The 20,919-nt window shown below is 38.8% G+C and overlaps 1 long non-coding RNA gene across 1 annotated transcript; it reads left to right on the forward strand.

The window, feature by feature from the left end:
• Nucleotides 1–2,572: 2,572 nt before the first annotated feature.
• Nucleotides 2,573–4,413, forward strand: LOC129196205 (uncharacterized). The gene is made up of 2 exons (XR_008574098.1): nucleotides 2,573–2,985; nucleotides 3,221–4,413. It is a non-coding gene; the product is annotated as an uncharacterized LOC129196205 (long non-coding RNA).
• The last annotated feature ends 16,506 nt before the right edge of the window (nucleotides 4,414–20,919 follow it).

The raw sequence follows: 20,919 nt of genomic DNA on the forward strand, positions 1-20,919 counted from the left end.
GCATATATTTGATTTCCGTTTCCTTTGTACAATTATCTTTCTTTCTAAGTGTTTTCCCACACCAGTAGGAAATTAGGATCTTTTAGAGTGGGAAGTAAAATGTTCATAGAACTGTGAGGTATTGGCAAAGAAGCAGCAGCTCTGTGGGAAATTAATCTGATGTGGCTATTCCCACTCTGTTAATTGTTACTGTATGTTTGCCTGCAGTTCATCCAACAAGTGTGCTGAATTTATTCAACAATGCTATATGATCTGTATTATAAATTTCTAGCTGAGATACTTAATCACCTGAAAAAGAAGATCCTGAGAACCTTCCAGTGGTTTTGCGCATCATATGTCCCTTCTTTTATTTCAGTCATCTGATACTGCCTGCTTTTTTCTCTTGTCTAGGGTTATCAGACAAGTAATTTCATGTCTGAATTTTCAGGTGGAAGTGAATTCATCAACTGTATTCATCACTTAATAAACAGGCAAATTGATAGTGTTAAATTCTAGTCTGTAAAGGGAGGAAAATGGCATGTGTAAAAAGAATGTTTTGATTTGGTCTGGTGGTTTTGGTATCTACACATTTGAACAAGAGGCTGTAAACATTTGAAAACTGTGGGGAAGCTGCCATTCAGAGAGAACACATTACAAAACTTCCTTGTTTATGGCATGAATAATAGATGAAGAAATTTTTTTTGCGAGGTTTCATTTCAATTTGTAAATTTAAGATAAAATCCTAAGTACAGAGATGTTTTTAGCTGCATTTGACTTCATTGCTCTTTGAAAAAAATCTGATATTGCTGCTGGAGCACAAATTTTTGTGTTAAATACTGATTATGTTTTCAGTAAAATACAAATTGAATAATTTAAAATATAGGAAAGCATACATCTTAATACTGGCACACAGAAATTGATTTATTCTTTATCATATTCCCTGAATATTATCTACATCTCTAGACATGGGCAAAAAAGCACTGGAGAAATAGCCTGTTTGTGAAGATGTACTTGAATTACTGAAATTTGTGTACATAAACAGCTAAGACTCACTGATTTAAAAGATATCTTCAAGATCTCTTCCTGTGACTCAGCTCATGCAGTTGGTAACAAGTTCTGTATTTAAAGGTAAATAGCAAAGGTCACAGGATGGTTACACAGGTTTACTGCAACTAAGATTCATTTGCGTATTTTACAAATGTGAACTATGACCATTAGTGCAGCTATCCTAATCCTAGCAGTATTATTTCTGTTGAAGTTTTAAATATTGCTGGTATAAAAAATTACCATGTTCTCATTTTCTCAAGATATGTGTCTCAAGCTCTCTATCCAGGGCTGAAAACCAATACTGGAGTTAGTGGTCTCAGTAATGTTTTTGCTTTAAGTGCCCTCATTTCTGGTCCACAAAACATTAAAAAAGTGAAATTTTCAAAGTGTGAGTCAGAAAATTAGTAACATGTTTACCACATAAATTAAATGATTACAAGTAAAGTGGAATCTTGTTTTTCAGAAGCACAATCTGAGCTTTAAGGACCGGGCCACAATTTCAGAATACAGAAGACATTCGGTATCTTTTGGTACTATAATGCTTGGCTGAGGCTAATTACATGATTATTTTTGTTCCATTCCTGCTTTGTAAGCATCAATTACAATTGTCTGATACCAACACAAGACTTAAGTAATCAATTGAAACTTGTATTGTTGTATTTGGTCTGGCTGGAATGGAGTTTCTTCATTGCAGCCTGTATGGTGCTGTGTTTTGGGTCTGTGGCTAAAACAGCGTAGCTCACACCCGGGTGTTGGGGCTGTGCTGCACCCTGCCTGCACAGCCTCAAGGCTCTTCTTTCCGCTCTGCCCGTGCCCCCACTAGTCGGCTAGGGTGGGCAGGAGATGGGAAGGGGACACAGCCAGGACAGCTGAACCAAACCAGCCAAAGGGATATTTCACACCATCTAACCTTGTGCTCAGCAATAAAAACCAGTCGAGGAAGAAGAAGGGTGGTGGGGGACTTGTCTTCCAAGTTGATGGCTGCTCAAAGACTGGCTGGGCATCAGTCTGCTTGTGGGAGGTGGCAAGTGATTCCCTTTCTGGTGCTTGGGGTTTTTTTCTCTTTACCTCACCTTTTAAACTGTTTTTTATCTCAGACCATGAATTCTCTTGCTTTTGTTCTTCCTATGAACTCCCCCATCTCGCTGGTGGGGGGAAGTGAGCAGCTGTGTGGATACTTAGCTGCTGGCAAGGGTCAGCACAGCACAGCTGGATACATCAACTATGTGCTGCTAGTTAGTGCTTATTCATACTCATTGGTTTTTCCCACCCAAACTTCTGAGAGGTTGAACTGTAATAACTTTTATATGATTCTACAATAAACCTTTCTGGAACTATGAAACTTCAATGCTGTTTGTTTATTTGTTTTCTTCTTGGTATTCAAACAACTATAATTTTAAATACAATGGACTCTAAATAATGTGATTTTTTTTTTTTTTTCTATTCAAGAAAACATGAAGAGGTTAAAAGTTGAATGTGGAGAAACGATGAGGACAAAGCATGGGACTGTGAAATGCTGCTTCATAGGTTCAGCGGGGGTGTCAAATTTTATGATGAAGGCATTCTACAGCAATAGTTGAACACTGTGAGAAAATAACAGAAGATTGGCAAGGAGGAATCTAAACATGCTCAAGTGACTTGCAGCTGGGGTGTAGCAAGACACATCTATCATACTAATTGTTGTTTAGCCTTGTGTATTGGAGGAGTAGAACATCTGTGTTTAGATAACACAGGCCTGTGACAGACTGAGAGGCACGCTATTGAACATGCTTGAGATTCCTGCCCTGCTGTGGGAAAGATCAAAGCACAGCAGTGACCTATGCCTGTGCGGATCCTTGGGGTACAGGCAAAACCAGCAGGTTCGGTGATCCTCCAGCAAGGACCAAGCTCCACGGTGCCTGCGTCCCTGCTGGCATGCCTCTGCCCAGGTGCTGCTCCAGGGATCCCCTGGCTGGCGAGGTAATGAAAATAAATTTACTCTTTGCATTTCATCCGTGGGTTTGTGGTTGTTCCTGCATCCTGCCTGTGCTGGCTCATACAAGCACTGTATAGATTGTATTTGAATTTCTGAGAATTATGTTCAATTAATACATAATTTGACAGTATGCAAGTTACACAATTTCACATAATTTGCTTTTCTGTTTCCTAACTAATTTCTTCTGTGGTTTTTTGTCTTTTTTTTTTTTTTTAACAGAAATGTGTGTGAAATCTTCCTAGGAAGAAAGAGGTTTCTATCCAGGAAGGAACATCCAACTTCAAAATAAACAATAAGTGCAAACAAATTCTTACTGAACACAGTTAATGCCTTCAGAAGACATGTGAAAGTAAAAAGTAGAGGAGACAGTAAGATTGAGAAAAAGAATGAAGAATCGCATTCAAACAGAAGGCAGAGCTGCAGTATTTGATAGATCAAAATACTTGCCTCATCAGAGGCTTAAAATCAAATAATATTTCACCAAGAGAGGGATCTGAGCAAATTACATTAAATGCCTTAAGGAATCTTCCCTTGGATGAGTTAAAAATACAAGATAAAAATACGAGATATTTGTATGAGATTAAAAGGAGATATTTTGCAGAAGATGATTTAGAAAAGCTTTTCGAATCAAAAAGTCTCTGTAATCTTTACTTTGGTATTTATGCTGAGTTAATGCTAATATATGAATCAGTCACATTGCTATGCTCTCAGACATTCACTCAGTGATGAGAAAAATCTCCTTTTTATGACCGTTTAATTATTCAATACCTGTCAGTTACTAGTGACAAATTTTAAAATCTGGAAGATGTTAAAATGTGATTTTAGATTTTCACCTCAGGTAATAATAGCATCTGATGGAAGAGCTGGTTCTGTGAGTTCTGTCTTTCCCAAAGTGGATACAAGAAGCTTTTTTCTTTTGGAAGACACTCTGTTTTTAGGAACATAAAATAATAGCTGCAGATAACTTCAGGTAGAAGACACTTACTCAAGTAGCAGTTAACTTCCTCCTGTCAGATGTTCCTAAAAAAGAATTGCAGTTTCCTCTAGGCAGCCTCAGCGCCCTTTCCTTTATTCCCTGAGATTTACAGCTGAGGGTCCTGTATCAGTACGTGAGACTTCACACAAGCCTTTCTGTAAGGACCCATAGAAATGAACGGCATGTTGAGAAGTAAGCAAGCAAGGTCAGAAACTGAACCATGGAACTCATGCCCTCTTTAAGGCAAAGAAAACTGCAGGCTTTTTCTGTTGAGTTTGTATTGTACTTGGCTTGTACTTGTGCATCTAGCTCAAGGTTAACCCCAAAGGCTGTGGCAAGTGTATAATGCTTTTTTTTTGCCCTTTGATGGGATGATTGGTGTTCCTTAATTCTTCAGATTGTTTACATGGTTGGTCAATATAAAGAACTAGAAGATCTTGTAGTCTTCTTCTTTCACTTCCCTTTCTACCACATGTATGTATTTTTACTAAGCAAAATTATATTGGAGTTTAATTCCTCTTCAGTTTCCCATGTGGTCTGAAACAAGACATGTGCTAATATTCTTACCCTCCCTGTCCTGGTTTCAGCTGGGATAGAGTTCTTTTTCTTCCTACCAGCTGGTATAGTGCTGTGTTTTGGATTTAGGATGAGGATAACGTTGATAACACACTGATTGTTGCTAGGCAATGTTTACACCAAGTCAAGCACTTTTCGCCTTCTCATACTGCCCTACCAGCGAGGAGGCTGGAGGTGCACAAGAAGCTGGGAGGAGACACAGCCAGGGCAGCTGAACCCAACTGACCAAAGGGATATTCCATGCCATAAGACATCATGCTCCATATATGACTTGGGGGAAACTGGCCAGGGATTTAGACCATGGCTCAGGAACTAGCTGGGCATCAGTGATCTGCAGGTGGTGAGCAAGTGTGCTGCTGTTGTTGTTGTTGATGATGATGATATGATGATGATGATTATTAATATTAATCTTCCTTTTCTGTCTTATTAAACTGTCTTTATCTCAACCCACGAGTTTTACTTTTTTTTTCCCAATTCTGTCCTCCATCTTACTGCAGCAGGGCAGGGAGGAGGAGTGACTGGATTGTTGTGTGGTTGTTTTAGCTGCCATCCAGATTAAACCACAAGGATTAAAATAGTCATTATTTATAGTATGTGGATGCTACAGTCAATTTAATGTTAGAGATTTTTAACAGATTAAATGTCTGTGGTCACTTTTTACACTTTAATAGGTATGCAAGTATATAAGTAGATTATTAAGTGGAACAATTTCCATTATTTTGGTATTTTCATGTTTTTCCTACATGCTTTTTAAATACTTCAAATATTCCTTGAAACCGAAAATCTGAAACTAAGGGCTCAAATTAGCATGATTTAAAATAATATAAGCAATTGTACCTTTTCTGTTTGACAGGTAAATACTGCTATGGGTTGGGTTGCACACAGAATGTTGGAAGGAGAAAGAAGTGAAAAAAATAAACCTCACATTAACTTCACGAGACCTTTTTTTTTCCTGATGAGGTGGGTGAAACTCTACTATAGCATTTTCATCTATATCAAGGTACAATATCTTTTTTTTTGTTAAAAGCACTTTAGAAACATATAGAAGCAATACTCACTATGCCCTGCAGTTTTCCTCAGTTCTTAAAATTCCTCAATATAAACATTTTTAAAGTAGAATTTCCTACAGCATATACTCAAAGCAGAGGACAGCGAAATTGGTCTTGGACACAAGTCACAAGTTAGTTGTTGCAACAATAAAAGCAGCCTTTATTAAACATCTTTTTGGATGTATGGAATGAAAGGTAACAAGACGATACTTGTTTATTTGTATTTGTCACAAGTGAAGATTTGTAGCTGTTGGAGACACAGAGGATAAGAGTAGTAACTCCTCCTTTTTGACCAAGAAAGAAAGTTTTCTTCATCTTAACCTGTCCTTCAGAATTGTGAGTATTTCTGGATGACTGAGACTGCATTTTTTTTTTTAGCTAGAAAATAAATGACTTTTCATTTCACTTTACATGAATTCTACATATTACTTAAATAGTAATTCCTCAGGTGCAAACACTGCAGAATGTATTACCCCACTTCTTGTGTATTTTGACAAAATGCTTTTCAAGTAAACCAGTTTCACTGGTGTTGTGTTGTATTGGGTTGTGTGGCAAGGTTTTGGTAGTGGGTGGGAGGCTGCTGGGGTGGCTTCTGTGAGAAGATACCAGAAGCCATCCCTGTGTCAAACAGAGCCAGTTCCAGCCAGCTCCAAGATGGACCTACCACTGGCCAAAACTGAGCAATGTTGGTAGCACCTCTGTGATAGCATATTTAAGAAAGGGTTCCAGTTATTTGGTTGTTTTGTTTGGCTGCCTCTTTTTTAATGTGTTCACTCAAATCACGAATGGTTTCAGAATTGTCAGGGATAGAGATAAAACATTATTTTCCAATTAAGGTGGATATTTTACCCTTATGAGCCAGCATAAAGTCAAGTGTTAGCCTGTTTTGAAGGGTGACTGTCCAGATAGTGGTCATTTCAGTTGTTTTTTCATAAGAAAAATCTGCAGTGTTATTACCAATTTGCTTTAAATAATAGCTAATAAACAATACTTTAATGTTTCTTGCCACCTCATACATGGGAAGCATAATAGTCCCAAATTTTTCAGGCTCTGGGATAGCTTGCTTTTTCTGAGAATATTCAGAAGGGAGCAACAACAAATATTGAACAGCTGGGGTTATATACCTGATATAAAATGATCCAAAACAGTCCAGTCGGAGCCACAGGTATGCTAATGTACCATGAATGAAATAGGCTCCCAAGGAAGTATATATAGAAGATGATGCCAACTCACAGTTTTGAGAGTTATCAAATGTCTAGTATCATTCTGACAATTAATAGTTTTAGTGCAATTACTCTGTCCCATGTAGCATGTTGCATTTGCTTTCAAGTAACAAGTGTTCCCTGAGGCAACTAATCCCAGGTGGTGGGTAGGAGTTGGAGCTTCATGCACACCTGTATTGGATCAGCTTGGACCACTTCCCACTTACTGTCACTGGGTTGATCTTGGACAAGGAATTTCTGCCTTCTGGGGATTCCAGACTGGTCTTTTTACTGATGAATTACATGCTGTAGGAAGCATGGTGACACCTTCACTAGAGTGAGGAGGGATATGGAAACACACCCAACGTTTTGAAACATGTAAGTCTTTAGCATAATGGTAGACCAACTGAAGAAAGGTATTTTAATAGTTTATGTGAAGATATAAACTTTCAACTCTTGGAGGACAGAGTGTCTTTGTGGTTTCCATTCTGTTGATATTGAGTCATCTGTTGTGGTGTAGACCCAAGCCTACAGGTTACAAAGAGTGTCATGTTCAGAGGCAGGTTCTGGAAGGACTTCTTTTACCTGTGAGTGAATAGTGCTCACACATTTCATTAGAGCCTTGCAGTAATTCAACATCATTAGTCATCTGTAGCTTGAATCTATGTGGTGGCTTAGGTGGGGTATGCAGTAACCTTATGGGTTACAACTTCATATGGGGATAGTGTGTGTTTTTTATTTGTGGTGCTCTTGATGTATATTAGGGCCAATGGTAAAGCATTTGGCCATTTAAGGCCAGTTTCTTCACAAATTTTGGCCAGTATATTTCTTAAACAGAATTCCTCCTTTTGACAGCTCCACAGTGTAAATGCTGTTGCATTCCTAGGGCTTACAGACCAGCTGAACAACTTGTCCTGTGAAATTAGTTCCCTGGTTGCTGTGTAATACAAGGGGTATTCCAAAATGAAGCATTCTCTCAAAAGTTTCTTGGTGACAGTAACAGCATCTGCGTTTCTACATGGGCAGGCCTATACCCACCCTGAGGACATGTTTATGATTAAAAAGATGTATTTGCAGTTACAGCACTTGGGCATCTGTTTAACATCCACTTACAAATTTACGAAGGAAACCCATGGGATTGGGTGTGCCACAGTTTTGGTTTTGACCCTTCATCTGAGTTGTTTTTCAAGTTGCGCACAGTTGTGCACAAGCCCAAAGGTGTATCAAGAATTGATGTAAACGGTGGCTGATTGCCCTTGTGCAAGTACAGAGGCACGAGTCAGGACAACAAGTTCCGCAATTTGAGCCGAAGAGATGGTTGGCAATGAATAAGCTTCCAGCCCATTGGTGGAAGCACAGACAGCACACCCTGCAGCTGGATGTCTTGTGGAGCCGTGGGGACAGGACTCATCTACAAAACGGATTATGTCTGGCTTCTGTAGGGGAACATCTCTGAAGGTTGTGGAGAGGTGCCAGGGGCTGTTCTGTGACAGAAAGACGGTTGTGGCAGTCTCCATAGGCAGAAGCAGGACACAGTGCTGCAGGGTTAAGGACAGAACAGCAAGAGAAATGTTGGCTGCTGACAAGAGTCATTTTCGCTGGAAAATACGCTTGTGCAAGTTGGAAATATGCTGTGTTTTCCCTTTCAAAAGCAAGACTGGAACCGGGTGGGGAACAGCAGCAGTTAGGGGATCACCCAGGACCAGAGTATCTGGCAGGGAGTTTCAATCAAAAAAACACAGCAGTGACTTTCTGTGATTTCTTTTGTTTGGATTTTGGTTTGGTTTTTTCCACTGGATGTCTTTTCATACCAGCTGAAAAAGATATCCCATTGGACCTGGGCCACCAGGCTGCCTGAATATTTATACTAGTAAACATACCAACAAGGGAGCCAGACTTTCAAAAATGAATGCCTTATGGAAGTTATTTTTTTAAAAAAAGGAGTATGCATGTTACTTCTCAGTTGGTAGCTGTGAAAAATGTTGGGATTGCAGTCTTGGAGAATTAAACTGATATGTAAAGAGGTGTGACAGGACCCTCTGTGCCAGGACAATTTTTTCAGCTTTTCTTGCAGCACTTTACTGTTATTCTTCAACCTACTCTGAACTATGAATATGTAGGAAAATTAAAGAATTTGAAGTGTTTTGTCCAGCTCCAAGCATCTTTTCTTTACACTATCTTCAGGAAAGCTCAGGAACCTTAACTTGGCAAGAAAACAGAAGTGGAAGGGACAATATTCACAAAGGCCTCAATTTAAAGCACAGAAGGCTAATATTTGACTTTGTGCTGCTGAATAAGTGGGCTTGGGTCCAATCCCTGACCTCAAGGCCAACTGGTGCTTAGGACTAGCCCACTCTCTAGGGACCTCCTGGAAACAGCTCGTTGGAGCAGTCCAAATACAGTTGGAGAGTAAGTTTACAATTAAGCAGTGTCGATTACAGAGAGGTCAGTGCTTGAGCTACACCCAGGTGCTATTTATTTATTTAGCAGTATAAATTTATTGTCAAAGTCTCTTCTCTTAGTTAATGGAGAAAGAAAAATTTCTTTAGTGGTTGTTTCAATTCATCTTATGTCAAGTGATCTCAGAGGAGGGACATAACTTTTATATATAAAACAGAAGTGTCCTAAGACAACGAATCCTTTAACAACATACCATGAGCCATTTCTGCAAAAGTTTTGGTCAGCCAGCAGCTACTAGCGTTCTGATTATAGAATCGTAGAATCATAGAATGGTTTGGGTTGGAAGGGACCTCAAAGATCATCTAGTTCCAACCCCCCTGCCATGGGCAGGGACACCCTCCACTAGACCACATTGCCCAAAGCCTCATCCAACCTGGCCTTGAACACTTCCAGGGATGGGGCATCCACAACCTCTCTGGGCAACCTGTTCCAGTGCCTCACCACTCTAACAGTAAAGAATTTCTTCCTAAGATCTAATCTAAATTGACCCTCCTTCAGCTTAAACCCATTACCCCTTGTCCTGTCACTACACTCCCTCATAAACAGTCCCTCTCCATCTTTCCTGTAGGCCCCTTCAGGTACTGGTAAGCTGCAATTAGATCTCCCCGGAGCCTTCTTTTCTCCAGGCTGAACAGCCCCAACTCTCTCAGCCTGTCCTCATAGGAGAGGTGCTCCATCCCTCCGATCACCTTCATGGCCCTGCTCTGGACTCGCTGCAACAGCTCCAGAGCCTGACGAACACCACTCGTCACTGATCTCCACTTGGACATTGCGCCGTTGACCACAACTCTTTGAGTGCGACCACCCAGCCAATTCCTTATCCACTGAGTGGTCCATCCATTGAATCCGTGTCTCTCCAATTTAGAGACAAGGATGTCACGCGGGACAGTGTCAAATGCTTTGCACAAGTCCACGTAGGTGACGCCTGTCGCTCTTCCCTTGTCCACCAATGCTGTAACCCCATCATTATACAGAACTTTTCATTACTAGTTGTATTTTGGATGTGAGCATTTTTCAGTGAAACTGTAAGATCAGTTTTCAGGAAAAAAAATAAATTCAGGTCTCTGTGTGGCAGTACTGACTCTGGAAGAGTTCTTATGTTCCTTGTTTGCCAGATGCAAATCTAAAGCCTTTGACAAAAGCTCTTTTGGGTTTAAATCTCTAGGCAAAAAAGGTGGGCTTTTTTATGCAAGTACTTTGCTTACAAAGACTGGAACAGTTCCAGTGTGCCCAAGGCTTACAACTAAATCAGTGGCTGACATAAGAGAAATTAAACATATAAGATGAATCCCAGATAGCTGAACAGACTATCAGGTGGGAGGATCAAATAATTATCATAAAAGTAGGCTGAGTGAAGTCTCAATACAGAAGAATGCAAAATATATAAAAAAATCATGATCCGTTCTACTAAAATAATCACGGATGTTAAAAATATTCACTTTTTATTTATGTCTTCAGTTTTCTCCTGAGAAGATTTTGTTTGAATCCCAGTAATTCTCTTTTCTGCATTCATATTACCCAACATCTATGTCATCAGGATAAAAAATATGAAATGTAGCAAGACTTGGCAGCCATGAGATAACCTCCTGTTGTTATGGTGATGTCCTAGACTTCCCAAAACTGAAGTATCTCAGATTAATGTGGAAAAGCAGAGCACCAAGTTTTGTTTATTTTTGTTATGACCGTGCTAGGGAATAAATACAGACTCCTTTCATAGATTAAGAATGTGGAGTTTTTTCACAGCTAGTAAAAAATACAATCTTTTCTGAGATTAAAACAGTGGTACCTTAGAGTGTTGTGTACAGTGATAGGGCGCTCTGCAACTTCAATACCAATTTATGACACTGGGTGGATCTCTGAAGTCAGGACAAGAAGAAAAGAAATCTTTAATTGACACTGTCCTGGCATAAGAAGAGTGAATTGAGCTCCACCCTGTTTGTTAGCGTCTTGATTTCTCCATTTTTCATCTGCTTCATGACAGGATGATTTGCTGTGGCATCACTTTACTGTTTGTGACTGAAAGAATGGGAATAAATTATCACGGCAAAGCAGCAGAATATTCTTTCTGATGAGAAACCTCGGTCGCTGAAAATGTTGGGAATCTGCAATTCTTTGTCATAGGACTTAAAGCCATCTTGCTTTGAAATACTTTTTCTGCACCAGTCCTACTGAATCTGGACTGAACAGACGGCTTGAAAGGTAAGGGATATTGCTGCTTAACTTTTGAGCAGACATTGGTATAGCCAGCTCTTTTAGGGAAAACTTTCTTTCCTCTGTCTGTAGTTTTAGTTTTCCAGGATGTCTTCACATTTCTTACATAATTATCCAGTTTCTGAAGTGGAAAAGTCTTCAGCTCCTTAACAGTGTTGAAAGTTAAATGTGCAAGTGTTTGTCCTGGGTGAACCAGGACTAAAATTCTGTACTGACAAAATCAAAAGTATTGTATTTGCATGAGTATTTAATGATACAAAAATTGTTTTTTATTAAAAAAAATCTGCTGAAATCCAGTATGTTGGCCAGAGAGAACTTGCTGCTTTTGTCTATCTGCAAAATGTAGCTAAGTGTAGCGTGCTTAACTTGGATGTTATCTTCTAATATATGTCTCTCCAAGGAAGTAATATTTATCTAGTTTAACAGAAAACTAAACATCTGACCAGGTACTACATAACATACAATTTTTCAGATACAATCTTACAAGTACATATTTACAATCTACTGTAAATCTAAGAATTATGGTGTGGTGGTGTTGGGGTTTAACCCCAGCCGGTACCTAAGCACCACGTGGCTGCTTGCTCACCCCTCCCCGCCTAAGGGGATGGGGAGGAGAATGGAAAAAAAGCCTCATGGGTTGAGATAAAGACAGTTTAATAGGATAGCAAAGGAAGATAGTAATAGTAACAGTAACAGTAACAGTAACAGTAACAGCAATAGCAATAGTAATAATGATGCACAAATGCATTTGCTGACCACATGTGATATGAAAACAACCCGATGCCCAGTCTGTTTCCGAACAGCGATCTCACCTCTCAGCTCACTTCCCCATTTCTATCTGGAGCATGATGTCATATGGTAGGGAATATCTCTCTGGCCAGTCTGGGCCAGCTGCCCTGGCTGTGCCCCCTCCCAGCTTCTTGTGCACCTGGCAGGGCACAGGGAGAAGGTGAAAAGTCCTTGACTTGGTGCAGATGCTGCAACTACCCAGCAACAACTAAAACATCAGTGTGTTATCAACATTATTCTCATCGTAAATCCAAACCCCAGCACTATACCAGCTACTAGAAAGAAAATTAACTCTATCCCAGCCAAACCTAGGACATACAGGTTTTAATTTATATTATAAACTTTATATCTGTATAATAATGCTGCAATGTAGGCAAGAAAAATAACCCTCTTTAAAAACACATCAGACACCACTGCTGTCTGTAGTAGTTTTTAATAGGCTACTACTAATGTGTAGAGGTTTCTGTATCCTGAGACCAAATCAATACAAGGCTTCTACAATGTATGAAATGTGTGGAAGGTCCCATAATGCTGTAGATTTGACTTCAGGTACACCCCTCAGCTGATAATTCCTGCATGAGCTTTCCTTACAGTTTCTTTGGTAGCTATTGAGGTAAGCGTTGAAGGATGATTTTATCATTTATTTTATTACAGGATCCAGAGACTCTGCTTAGGGCTTACAGCATCTTTTACAAATGTTTAATAAAATGTTTAATAAAATGTTTAATAAAATGTTTCATTGTGTATGAAAGAACTGACATCATCTGATTTTATGTTGTTCTTGATTCAGTTTCCCATGTTGTATGGAACAAGATGTTTACCAATATTATTTCCCTTCCTGTCCTGGTTTCAGCTGAGATAGAGTTAACTTTCTTCCTAGTAGCTGATACAGTGCTGTGTTTTGGATTTGAGATGAGAATGGTGTTGATAACACACTGATGTTTTCGTTGTTGCTAAGCAGTTTTTACACCAAGTCAAGGACTTCTCAGCTTCTCTATGCCAGTGAGGAAGCTGAGGGTGCACAAGAAGCTGGGAGGAGACACAGCCAGGGCAGCCGACCCCAACTGACCAAAGGGATGACATCATGCTCAATATATAAACTTGGGGGAAGCTGGCCAGGTTCAGGATCACTGCTGAGGGATGGACTGGGCATCAGTCAATGGGTGGTGAGGAATTGCATTGTGCATCACTCATTTAGTATATTCTTTTATCACTATTATTATTATTTTCTCTTCCTTTGCTGTTCTATTAAACTGTCTTATTCTCAACCCATGAGTTTCACTTTTTTTTTTTTTTTCAATTCTCTTCCCCATCCCACTGGGGAGGGAGGAGCAAGTGAGCAGCTGCGTGGTACTTAGTTGCTGGCTGGGGTTAAACCACGACATTCCCTTAAACTTTGCCAAAATGTAATGTTTGTGAAGTTTTTTAACCTCTTATGATTGAACTGCTATAGAATTGCAAAGTACGTGTTACTACTTCAAAGAGACAGAATACCCTCAGTACTTAAGCTATGCCTTCATAATTGATGCTCCTGCCTCTCAGATGCATGTAACATCCAGCCATAATGTCACACTAATAGTGCCTTCATACCGTAATTCATTCAGTTCAAAATTCAGGTATCTTTTGATACTTCACTTTCAGCTAACCCATGTTTTTAGTAATCTAAAAAAGTGAAATAAAGTTGCTTTGAAGTTGATTTAAGAGGCATTTTACATGCTTCGCTAGATTTTATATAATGGCTTATAAATTTAAGCTAAGAATATAGAACTGCAGAAAAGAGTTGTGAAAGCTATTTTTCTATAGTTCCGTAGTCAGACTTGAATTTAGTACATATGCAGTAACCTCTGTTGTGCCCCTAATCTTAATCAACTGAAACAAATACAAATGAAGACTACATTCAATAATGGATAAAGTGAAGGGATGACTACTTTATTTCTTCTATCAGAAATACCAGAAGCACATTGGTATTCATCATATGATTCAACTGAAATGAACACACTTATCACTGGAAATATGGATTGTATCACTTTCATTCATGCGTCTAATATCAGTCCAAACTGTAATGGCTTAGGCAAAAAAAGCAAAATATACTAGCAGGGACAGTGCCATCATCATCAGTTCTTCGCTGTCATCTGTCTCTATCAGCTCAGCAAAGGCTGGCTTTGTGGCCCATAGCTTTGCTGTCTAATAAGTACTTCAGCACAATTCTTCCTCTGGTTTAAAGGAGATGTATCTACACGGTAGAGGTAACCCAAAACCCAGGCATTTTGTGATTTACTACTCTGAAAACATTTGTCACTAATAAAAAAAACCACTTCCCATGTTTATTTCTCAGAAGCAATTAAAAAAAAAGGTCAATTGGAAATTTAATAAGGAACAAGCAGCAAAACGTAGAGACAAGAAAATAAATGCATTTAAGTGGTGTTTGAGAACCACACTCTCCTTTAATAAAAAGCAATTCTCACAGCAAGTCTACTTTTAAAATAATAATTAGTGAACAAATACATTCGTTTGATGGTGTTAACAGCATTTGCCTTGAGTTTTTGGTTCAGATCTGCACATTGTGTAACACACCACATCTTCCCTTACTTGCGTGGCATTGCAGCAGTGTACAGGCACAAAGGGTTCATCCCAGAATTTACGTAAGTCTCTGTTTTGTTACAAAAGCATCCTTCCCTCCTTCACATTGAAAAGGCAGAGAACTCGACTCACCATAGCTTAGAGCAACTGAAAAAATGTTGGAAAAAGGGAGTAGGAAGAGATATGAAGTCATGTCCTGATTGGAGACCTGGCAGGTGAAACGTCACCACCTGCTGATTACCCCTGCAAACAGCCATTTGTGTAGTATTTCAGATGCAGATAAAGACATGATGAGCAACTGCTTGAAAAGTCTTAGTTAAAAGCTATTCATGCAGACACTGCATGAGCCACTGCTCAAGGAAAGCATAGTTTACCATCCTATTAAGGAGATTATTTTTGAAATGTGAGTCACGTATTTCCCTGCTGCTCTTCATCTTCCAATGGCTTGTAGAGTGGTCTACTTTCTGAACCTCTACAGTGAAACAATTCAACAAATAGTTGGACTTAATAGCCTGTTGGTGTGGTTTCTCTATCAGGAAGAAATGTTTAGGAATTTTACAAACTTTTTTTTTCCTTTTGGGAAATGTTGTTGTGCTAAAATCAAAACCTATCAGTTTTGACTAATTTTGTTGTTGGGAAGCTCCTAAAGTCAGGACAGAATGTGGACAAAACTCTTATAATAGGGACAGCCCTTAGAAAAGCCAGTAGTCTGATGGTTGGAGTAGTCAGTTAAAAATAGTAAACCCAATTTCAATCCTTGTTCTGCTTAGTTCTGTGAAGACAAGTAAAGACCAGTAAACATTAGTCTTCTACATGCCCAAGCCATTAAATCATTTGAAGGTGAATGCGCTCAATTTAATTTTTTTGATGAAACTGTCATGTCTGCAGCCAAAATCTCTTTCCAAGCTCAGTTCATTTGATCTTGCTGACAAGACAACAACAAAAAAAAAGGATCTCTATGTGATCTCTGTTCACATTTAAGTCTTAAAATTGGTGTCGAGGTGTGCTGGAGCATCCACTTTGCATTTGAGCATCCACTCATTATGTTACCACTTCTACCTTCCTACCTATGTGTTTCATCTTGCTGGTGTCATTCAGCAAAGCTTTTTCTACCTCTTGTTCTGCCTAAGGGTTCTTCCCATGTTCCAGCCTATCTCCACCAGTGTTTCCCAAGCATTCTGCCTGCCTTTCTTTTCTTTGCAATCCTCATTTCTGCCCTACGTTTTTTATTAATTATTTTTTTCTTCTACCTGAAGCCACCAATCTTCTTTTATATGAAGCCCCAGCTCAACAATTTCATGGCTCCCATCTGCCCTTCCTCTGGACTGCATTTCCAAGTATTTTCCTTTTGTAGGACTACAGCTTATGTCTTCACAAATATTTGGGCACCTATTTCCAACTAAGATCACTGGGAGTTTGGCAAACCTGTAAGAATCCAGGCCAAGTCACTAATAACCTAGGGGACAATATTTTTTATTAAGACTTTATTCTATATGTAGATTTAGCTTTGGTTCACACACACCCCCCCCCACCCCATATCTCTTACAAATTATTTTAAAACACAGTAAAAAGTCAGTCATCTTAACTCTGAGCAGTATTTACCAGAATTCTCTAATTCTGCTAAATACCCTAGAGATAAATGTGATGTAGTTCTTTTGCTGAAAATCTTAAATCTATCAGTTTCATCTATGTAGAAAAAAAAATACATGTGTGTGTGGTTCCATCACTTCTGCACAGTCTGCCTAAACAGGTCAAACTGCTGATTTGAACCATTATGAATGACAAGTTACACCCACTTGCATTGAGGCAGACGTGGAAGGGTATGTGTTTTCACAAGCTAAAAATGTATGTAACTTAATGATTCTGAATCATTTAAAAGTTATCTAAATCTAAAAGCCAGCCAATCCTGTTCCCTTGCAAAGCTATTATTCTGTCAACAGACACTATGCTCTACCTAGCACAGTGATACAGAACAACGACGCAGCTTTGATGCCAGTCCTGTGGTTGTTCTCATCCACCATATGCTAGTATTCACTTCTCAAAGCAGTTTTGGTGTACATGAGCTAGATTCCTCCTGGAGGAGCCTAACTTCCCAGTCTCCCTCCAGATACACTCAAAGGCCTGAGGGGTCTGACCCCTCAAGAGGACCACGCCATCGCGAAGTCCTGCAGCATGTACCTAACGAGTGCCAACAGAAGCTCCTTAAGCAGGGCAGAGCTCTCAAACACCCTGGATCCATCTGATGCTCTAGAAAGCCAGATGCTGTGGGAGCAATTGCCTCAGCTGCCAGCTCTCAACTGCTGATCCTTCCTCAATCACCCACATTCCTTGTGCATAGTCCTCTTCCATCTTTACCTGCCTTACTTCCTGTTACTATTCCCCATTGCTGAACTCTTTATTTTTTATTACCTTATTTTTAGAGTCAAGTTCAATCTCTTCAGCTTTCCTGCTGTGTAAAATGCCTTCCACCTCTCAGAAATCCATTAACAATGTTACTTGTTCAAAGGTATCAGGAAAACAACAGGCTAACTCAGTGACAGTGCAGGAAGTTGCTAAGATCAGGACTGCTACCAAATACGAGAGGATCAGTGAGCCATAATTTATTAAATTTAAAGCAGGTGGTCTTCTCAAAGAACTGAACACTCCAGGGGCATGTGTCTTCGGCTGGGCACTGGATGGTAATGTGGATCCCCTTAACACTTACTTTTGGGGAACTCAAAAGAACTGAGTAAGTTCACTGATATAACACAGAACCATTATTAAACAAAGAGTGTTTCATGGATACCATTGAGGACTTCCATCACTGTTTCGCCCACAGTGGACTTGTCTATGCAAAGCTGGTTAGCCACTGAGTAGTAGAAGTCGGGGGTTGCAGGAGTCTACAAGGCAGTGGGTACTCTTTTGAACACAAGTTTGGATTCCAAAATATTGTGCAAGAATGGTAAAGGAATGCAGCCAGCTCAGGGACACCCTCAAGAGGTGCCCCTCCACATCTGACAATTTCACACCCATTGTTGATTATCCCATATGTTATGATTACGCAGTTCCACAAGTATGATGTTACCTCCCATCATCCCCATGAACTTGCAGTCAACCATGGGGAAAGCAGCTGGGGCAGCAAGGTCTTCAGAAGCACATTCTTCCACTGCTACCTCAGTGAAAAGTCATGCCAGAGGACTGGAGGCCACTTTGTTCATGGTGTCTTCCTAGCATTGCTGCTGCAGGTGCTGCATTAAGTCTCCTATTCTTCCCTACGTCTTCCTTGCAGTGTGTGTTGTTCCAACTTGGACAGAAGAGGCAGATCAGACAGCACAAGCCCTTGTGTCACTTGGAAATGGTAGAAATAATAACACTAAAAGGGCTCTTAAATGCAATTTTTTATACTAGTGATAATAATATGGGCACTGGTATGTTAATGTCATTGGTGTGAATTAAATGAATGAAGAGGTTGGTGTTTGCAGAGGGACCCACAGAAAGGTTTGTAGGCTATCTTCCTTTCAGATAATTTCAAATTACAAGTGTAATAGAGATGTGCAGCACTGGGCCAAATTCTATCTCATCCAAAATAAACTCTCCAGATCAAATATACTGGAGGTATTGGAAGCCTGAACACCCACTACTTTCAATATATCGATCCTTTCCTGTTTCACTGAATAACTTGCTAAAGTAGATAAATACAGAGTAAACACATAGTAAAAAAGTAGGTCATGTGTAATAAATGTTTCCACCACTAGAGAAAGGTAATTTTGCTGCATCAGAAAGCTATCCTGCAATATAAGGCAGTCTCTGGACATACAATCCAATCATAAAGTGTGTCCAATTGAGGAAATGGGAGAACAGAGGGGATGGACTTTCATCTCTGAAAGTAGCCCAGAATCTGCAAGGGAAAACAGTATAGATTTGATTTCATCTAATCAAAGGAACTGAAATAAATAGGTCACTAATAATCAAGTGTGAGTTTTCAAACAATAAAAAAATCTCACAGTATCATTATCAGTTTGGGAACATTTGTTATACTCGTTAGGGACATGCGCTAAAAGAAGCGTAAGAAAATCCTTTGTTAAGGTTCACAGACCATCAGTGATCAAGACAGGGAATAGAACTGATTCAGCAAAGCATTTTATCATAAACCAACAGGACGAGTATGTTTAAAGTCAGGTGCTTGCAGAAGTTTGCTAAACTGGGATAACCAATATAGTTTCGTGAAGCATTCCTCTGTACCACACCTTCTAACAGTTTTTTCCAGTAGTACTCAAATGTGTTCACAAGCTTTATGAAAAACGTTCCTGGTCCTGGTTCTGAAGTTACAGGTGGGGAAGGAAGATGATAGTTCTATCTGGTATAAGCTCAGTTTTGCACAGCATGCAAAGTGTACAAAATGCTTAATTTGAAATAAAAATTACTTTTTTTTAATAAATTTGACATGCCCTGTGAAATGCCAAATCAATCTTGAAAGCTTAAAGTAATACTTTGGATGAATAAATTTAATATTTAAAGCATCATTCTGTGTTCTGTTCTTTGCAGTGAGACAGCTGGATATTTAGTTTACTATTCATCATTTGTTGCTATATAGTCCACAATCCAAATCCTGCTGTGATTTTTTTTCCACAGTATTCATCACTAGCATTTTTCACTACCGCAAAAATGTTATGAATCCATATGTGTAGCAACTTCTGTGGTATGAAAATGATTGTTTGCAATTTGGTTGGCATTTTCACAGGTGACTACTAATTTGGGGTGCTCTACTTGAGATGGGTGTTTACCTGCAGTATTATGCTTTTCCTTCTGTTTTCTGTCTAATGATGCTATCAGCATAAAATTTTAGTGTCTTACTATTTTGTCATTTCTACAGGTACAAATATTATTCAAGGACTTTGCAAGTAGCTATACACAGAACAATGTTAACAATGTTTCCAGATTTTTAATCTCATGTATTTAATAGTATTTCATCTTTAATTAGTTTTTTGTTATTGAAAAGACAAGTTTAACAAAGAAGAATTAAAAAATTATTATTTTTCAAGCTGTATTATTCATAATGCATTCTATCAAGCACAAAAACTATAAAGGCAACTGATAAAAAGCAGCAATATTCCCTTAAGTAAATATATGTATATATAAAAATTCTTGTGGAGTCTAACGAGGAGAGTAGAGCATAGAAGTTCATGTCCAACTATGGTGGTTTCCCGTGTAATAACTAAGTAAAAGAAAGTAAAAATCAAGATTATCGAAGGGGTTTTTCTTCTTTCATTGCTGTATTAGCTATAAGACAAACAATACTTGTCTCCAAACAGAAATTTAATAATGTCATCTGTTCAACTGTTAAAAAGCAATGGCTGGCTCCCTTTATCTTTTTTCTTGCTTCTACTATAAACAATATTTCTTACCCTGTAAAAAAGACTACTGAGGGAGGTGAAATGGATTATTCCGTGGTCAGATCAGCATTTCCTATTAATGTTATACCACTAACAAAAAAGAATAGCATAATGAAAAGAGTGCCCTCACAAACATGAGTAATGTTTTAAGCAGCGAAAAGGAGAGTACTATCTCAAAGATACACAAAAAAAAAAGAGGCAGAAAAGCAAAACAGAACAAGAAGTCTACTTGTAAAATCTTCATGAAAATTTGGAAATTTTATGCTATCTTATGGCAAATCTAAATTCTAATATATTCCTAGGAAAACAATGAATGCAAAAGAGTGATTAGCATGCTATGTACAGCAACATGCTATTATCTTCAGTTTGTCATGCTGCCTTTACTCATCTCACATTCCTGTCTCCAATTAAATCATATTTATTTTTACTTCTAGACTCTGTGCTGGTCGTGGTTTACATCCTATAGATCTAGGTAAAAGGTAAGAAGGCACTCTTCTTCTAAATATTGGGCAGCTTATAATTCTAACAATTTTTTTAGACTTAAACTCAGATTTTTGTAGGGAAAACTTTCAAGTCTATTTGTCTCACGCAACTGTTACTTGCCATTTTTTTAATTATCAAGCCTATCAATATTATCAGTTATAAGTGTGCATGAGGAATGTGTAAGTAAAAATTGTTTAAGAAATTTGCGTATTGCATGTAT

This window comes from Grus americana, chromosome 1, assembly GCF_028858705.1.
Source record: "Grus americana isolate bGruAme1 chromosome 1, bGruAme1.mat, whole genome shotgun sequence".
NCBI lineage: Eukaryota > Metazoa > Chordata > Aves > Gruiformes > Gruidae > Grus > Grus americana.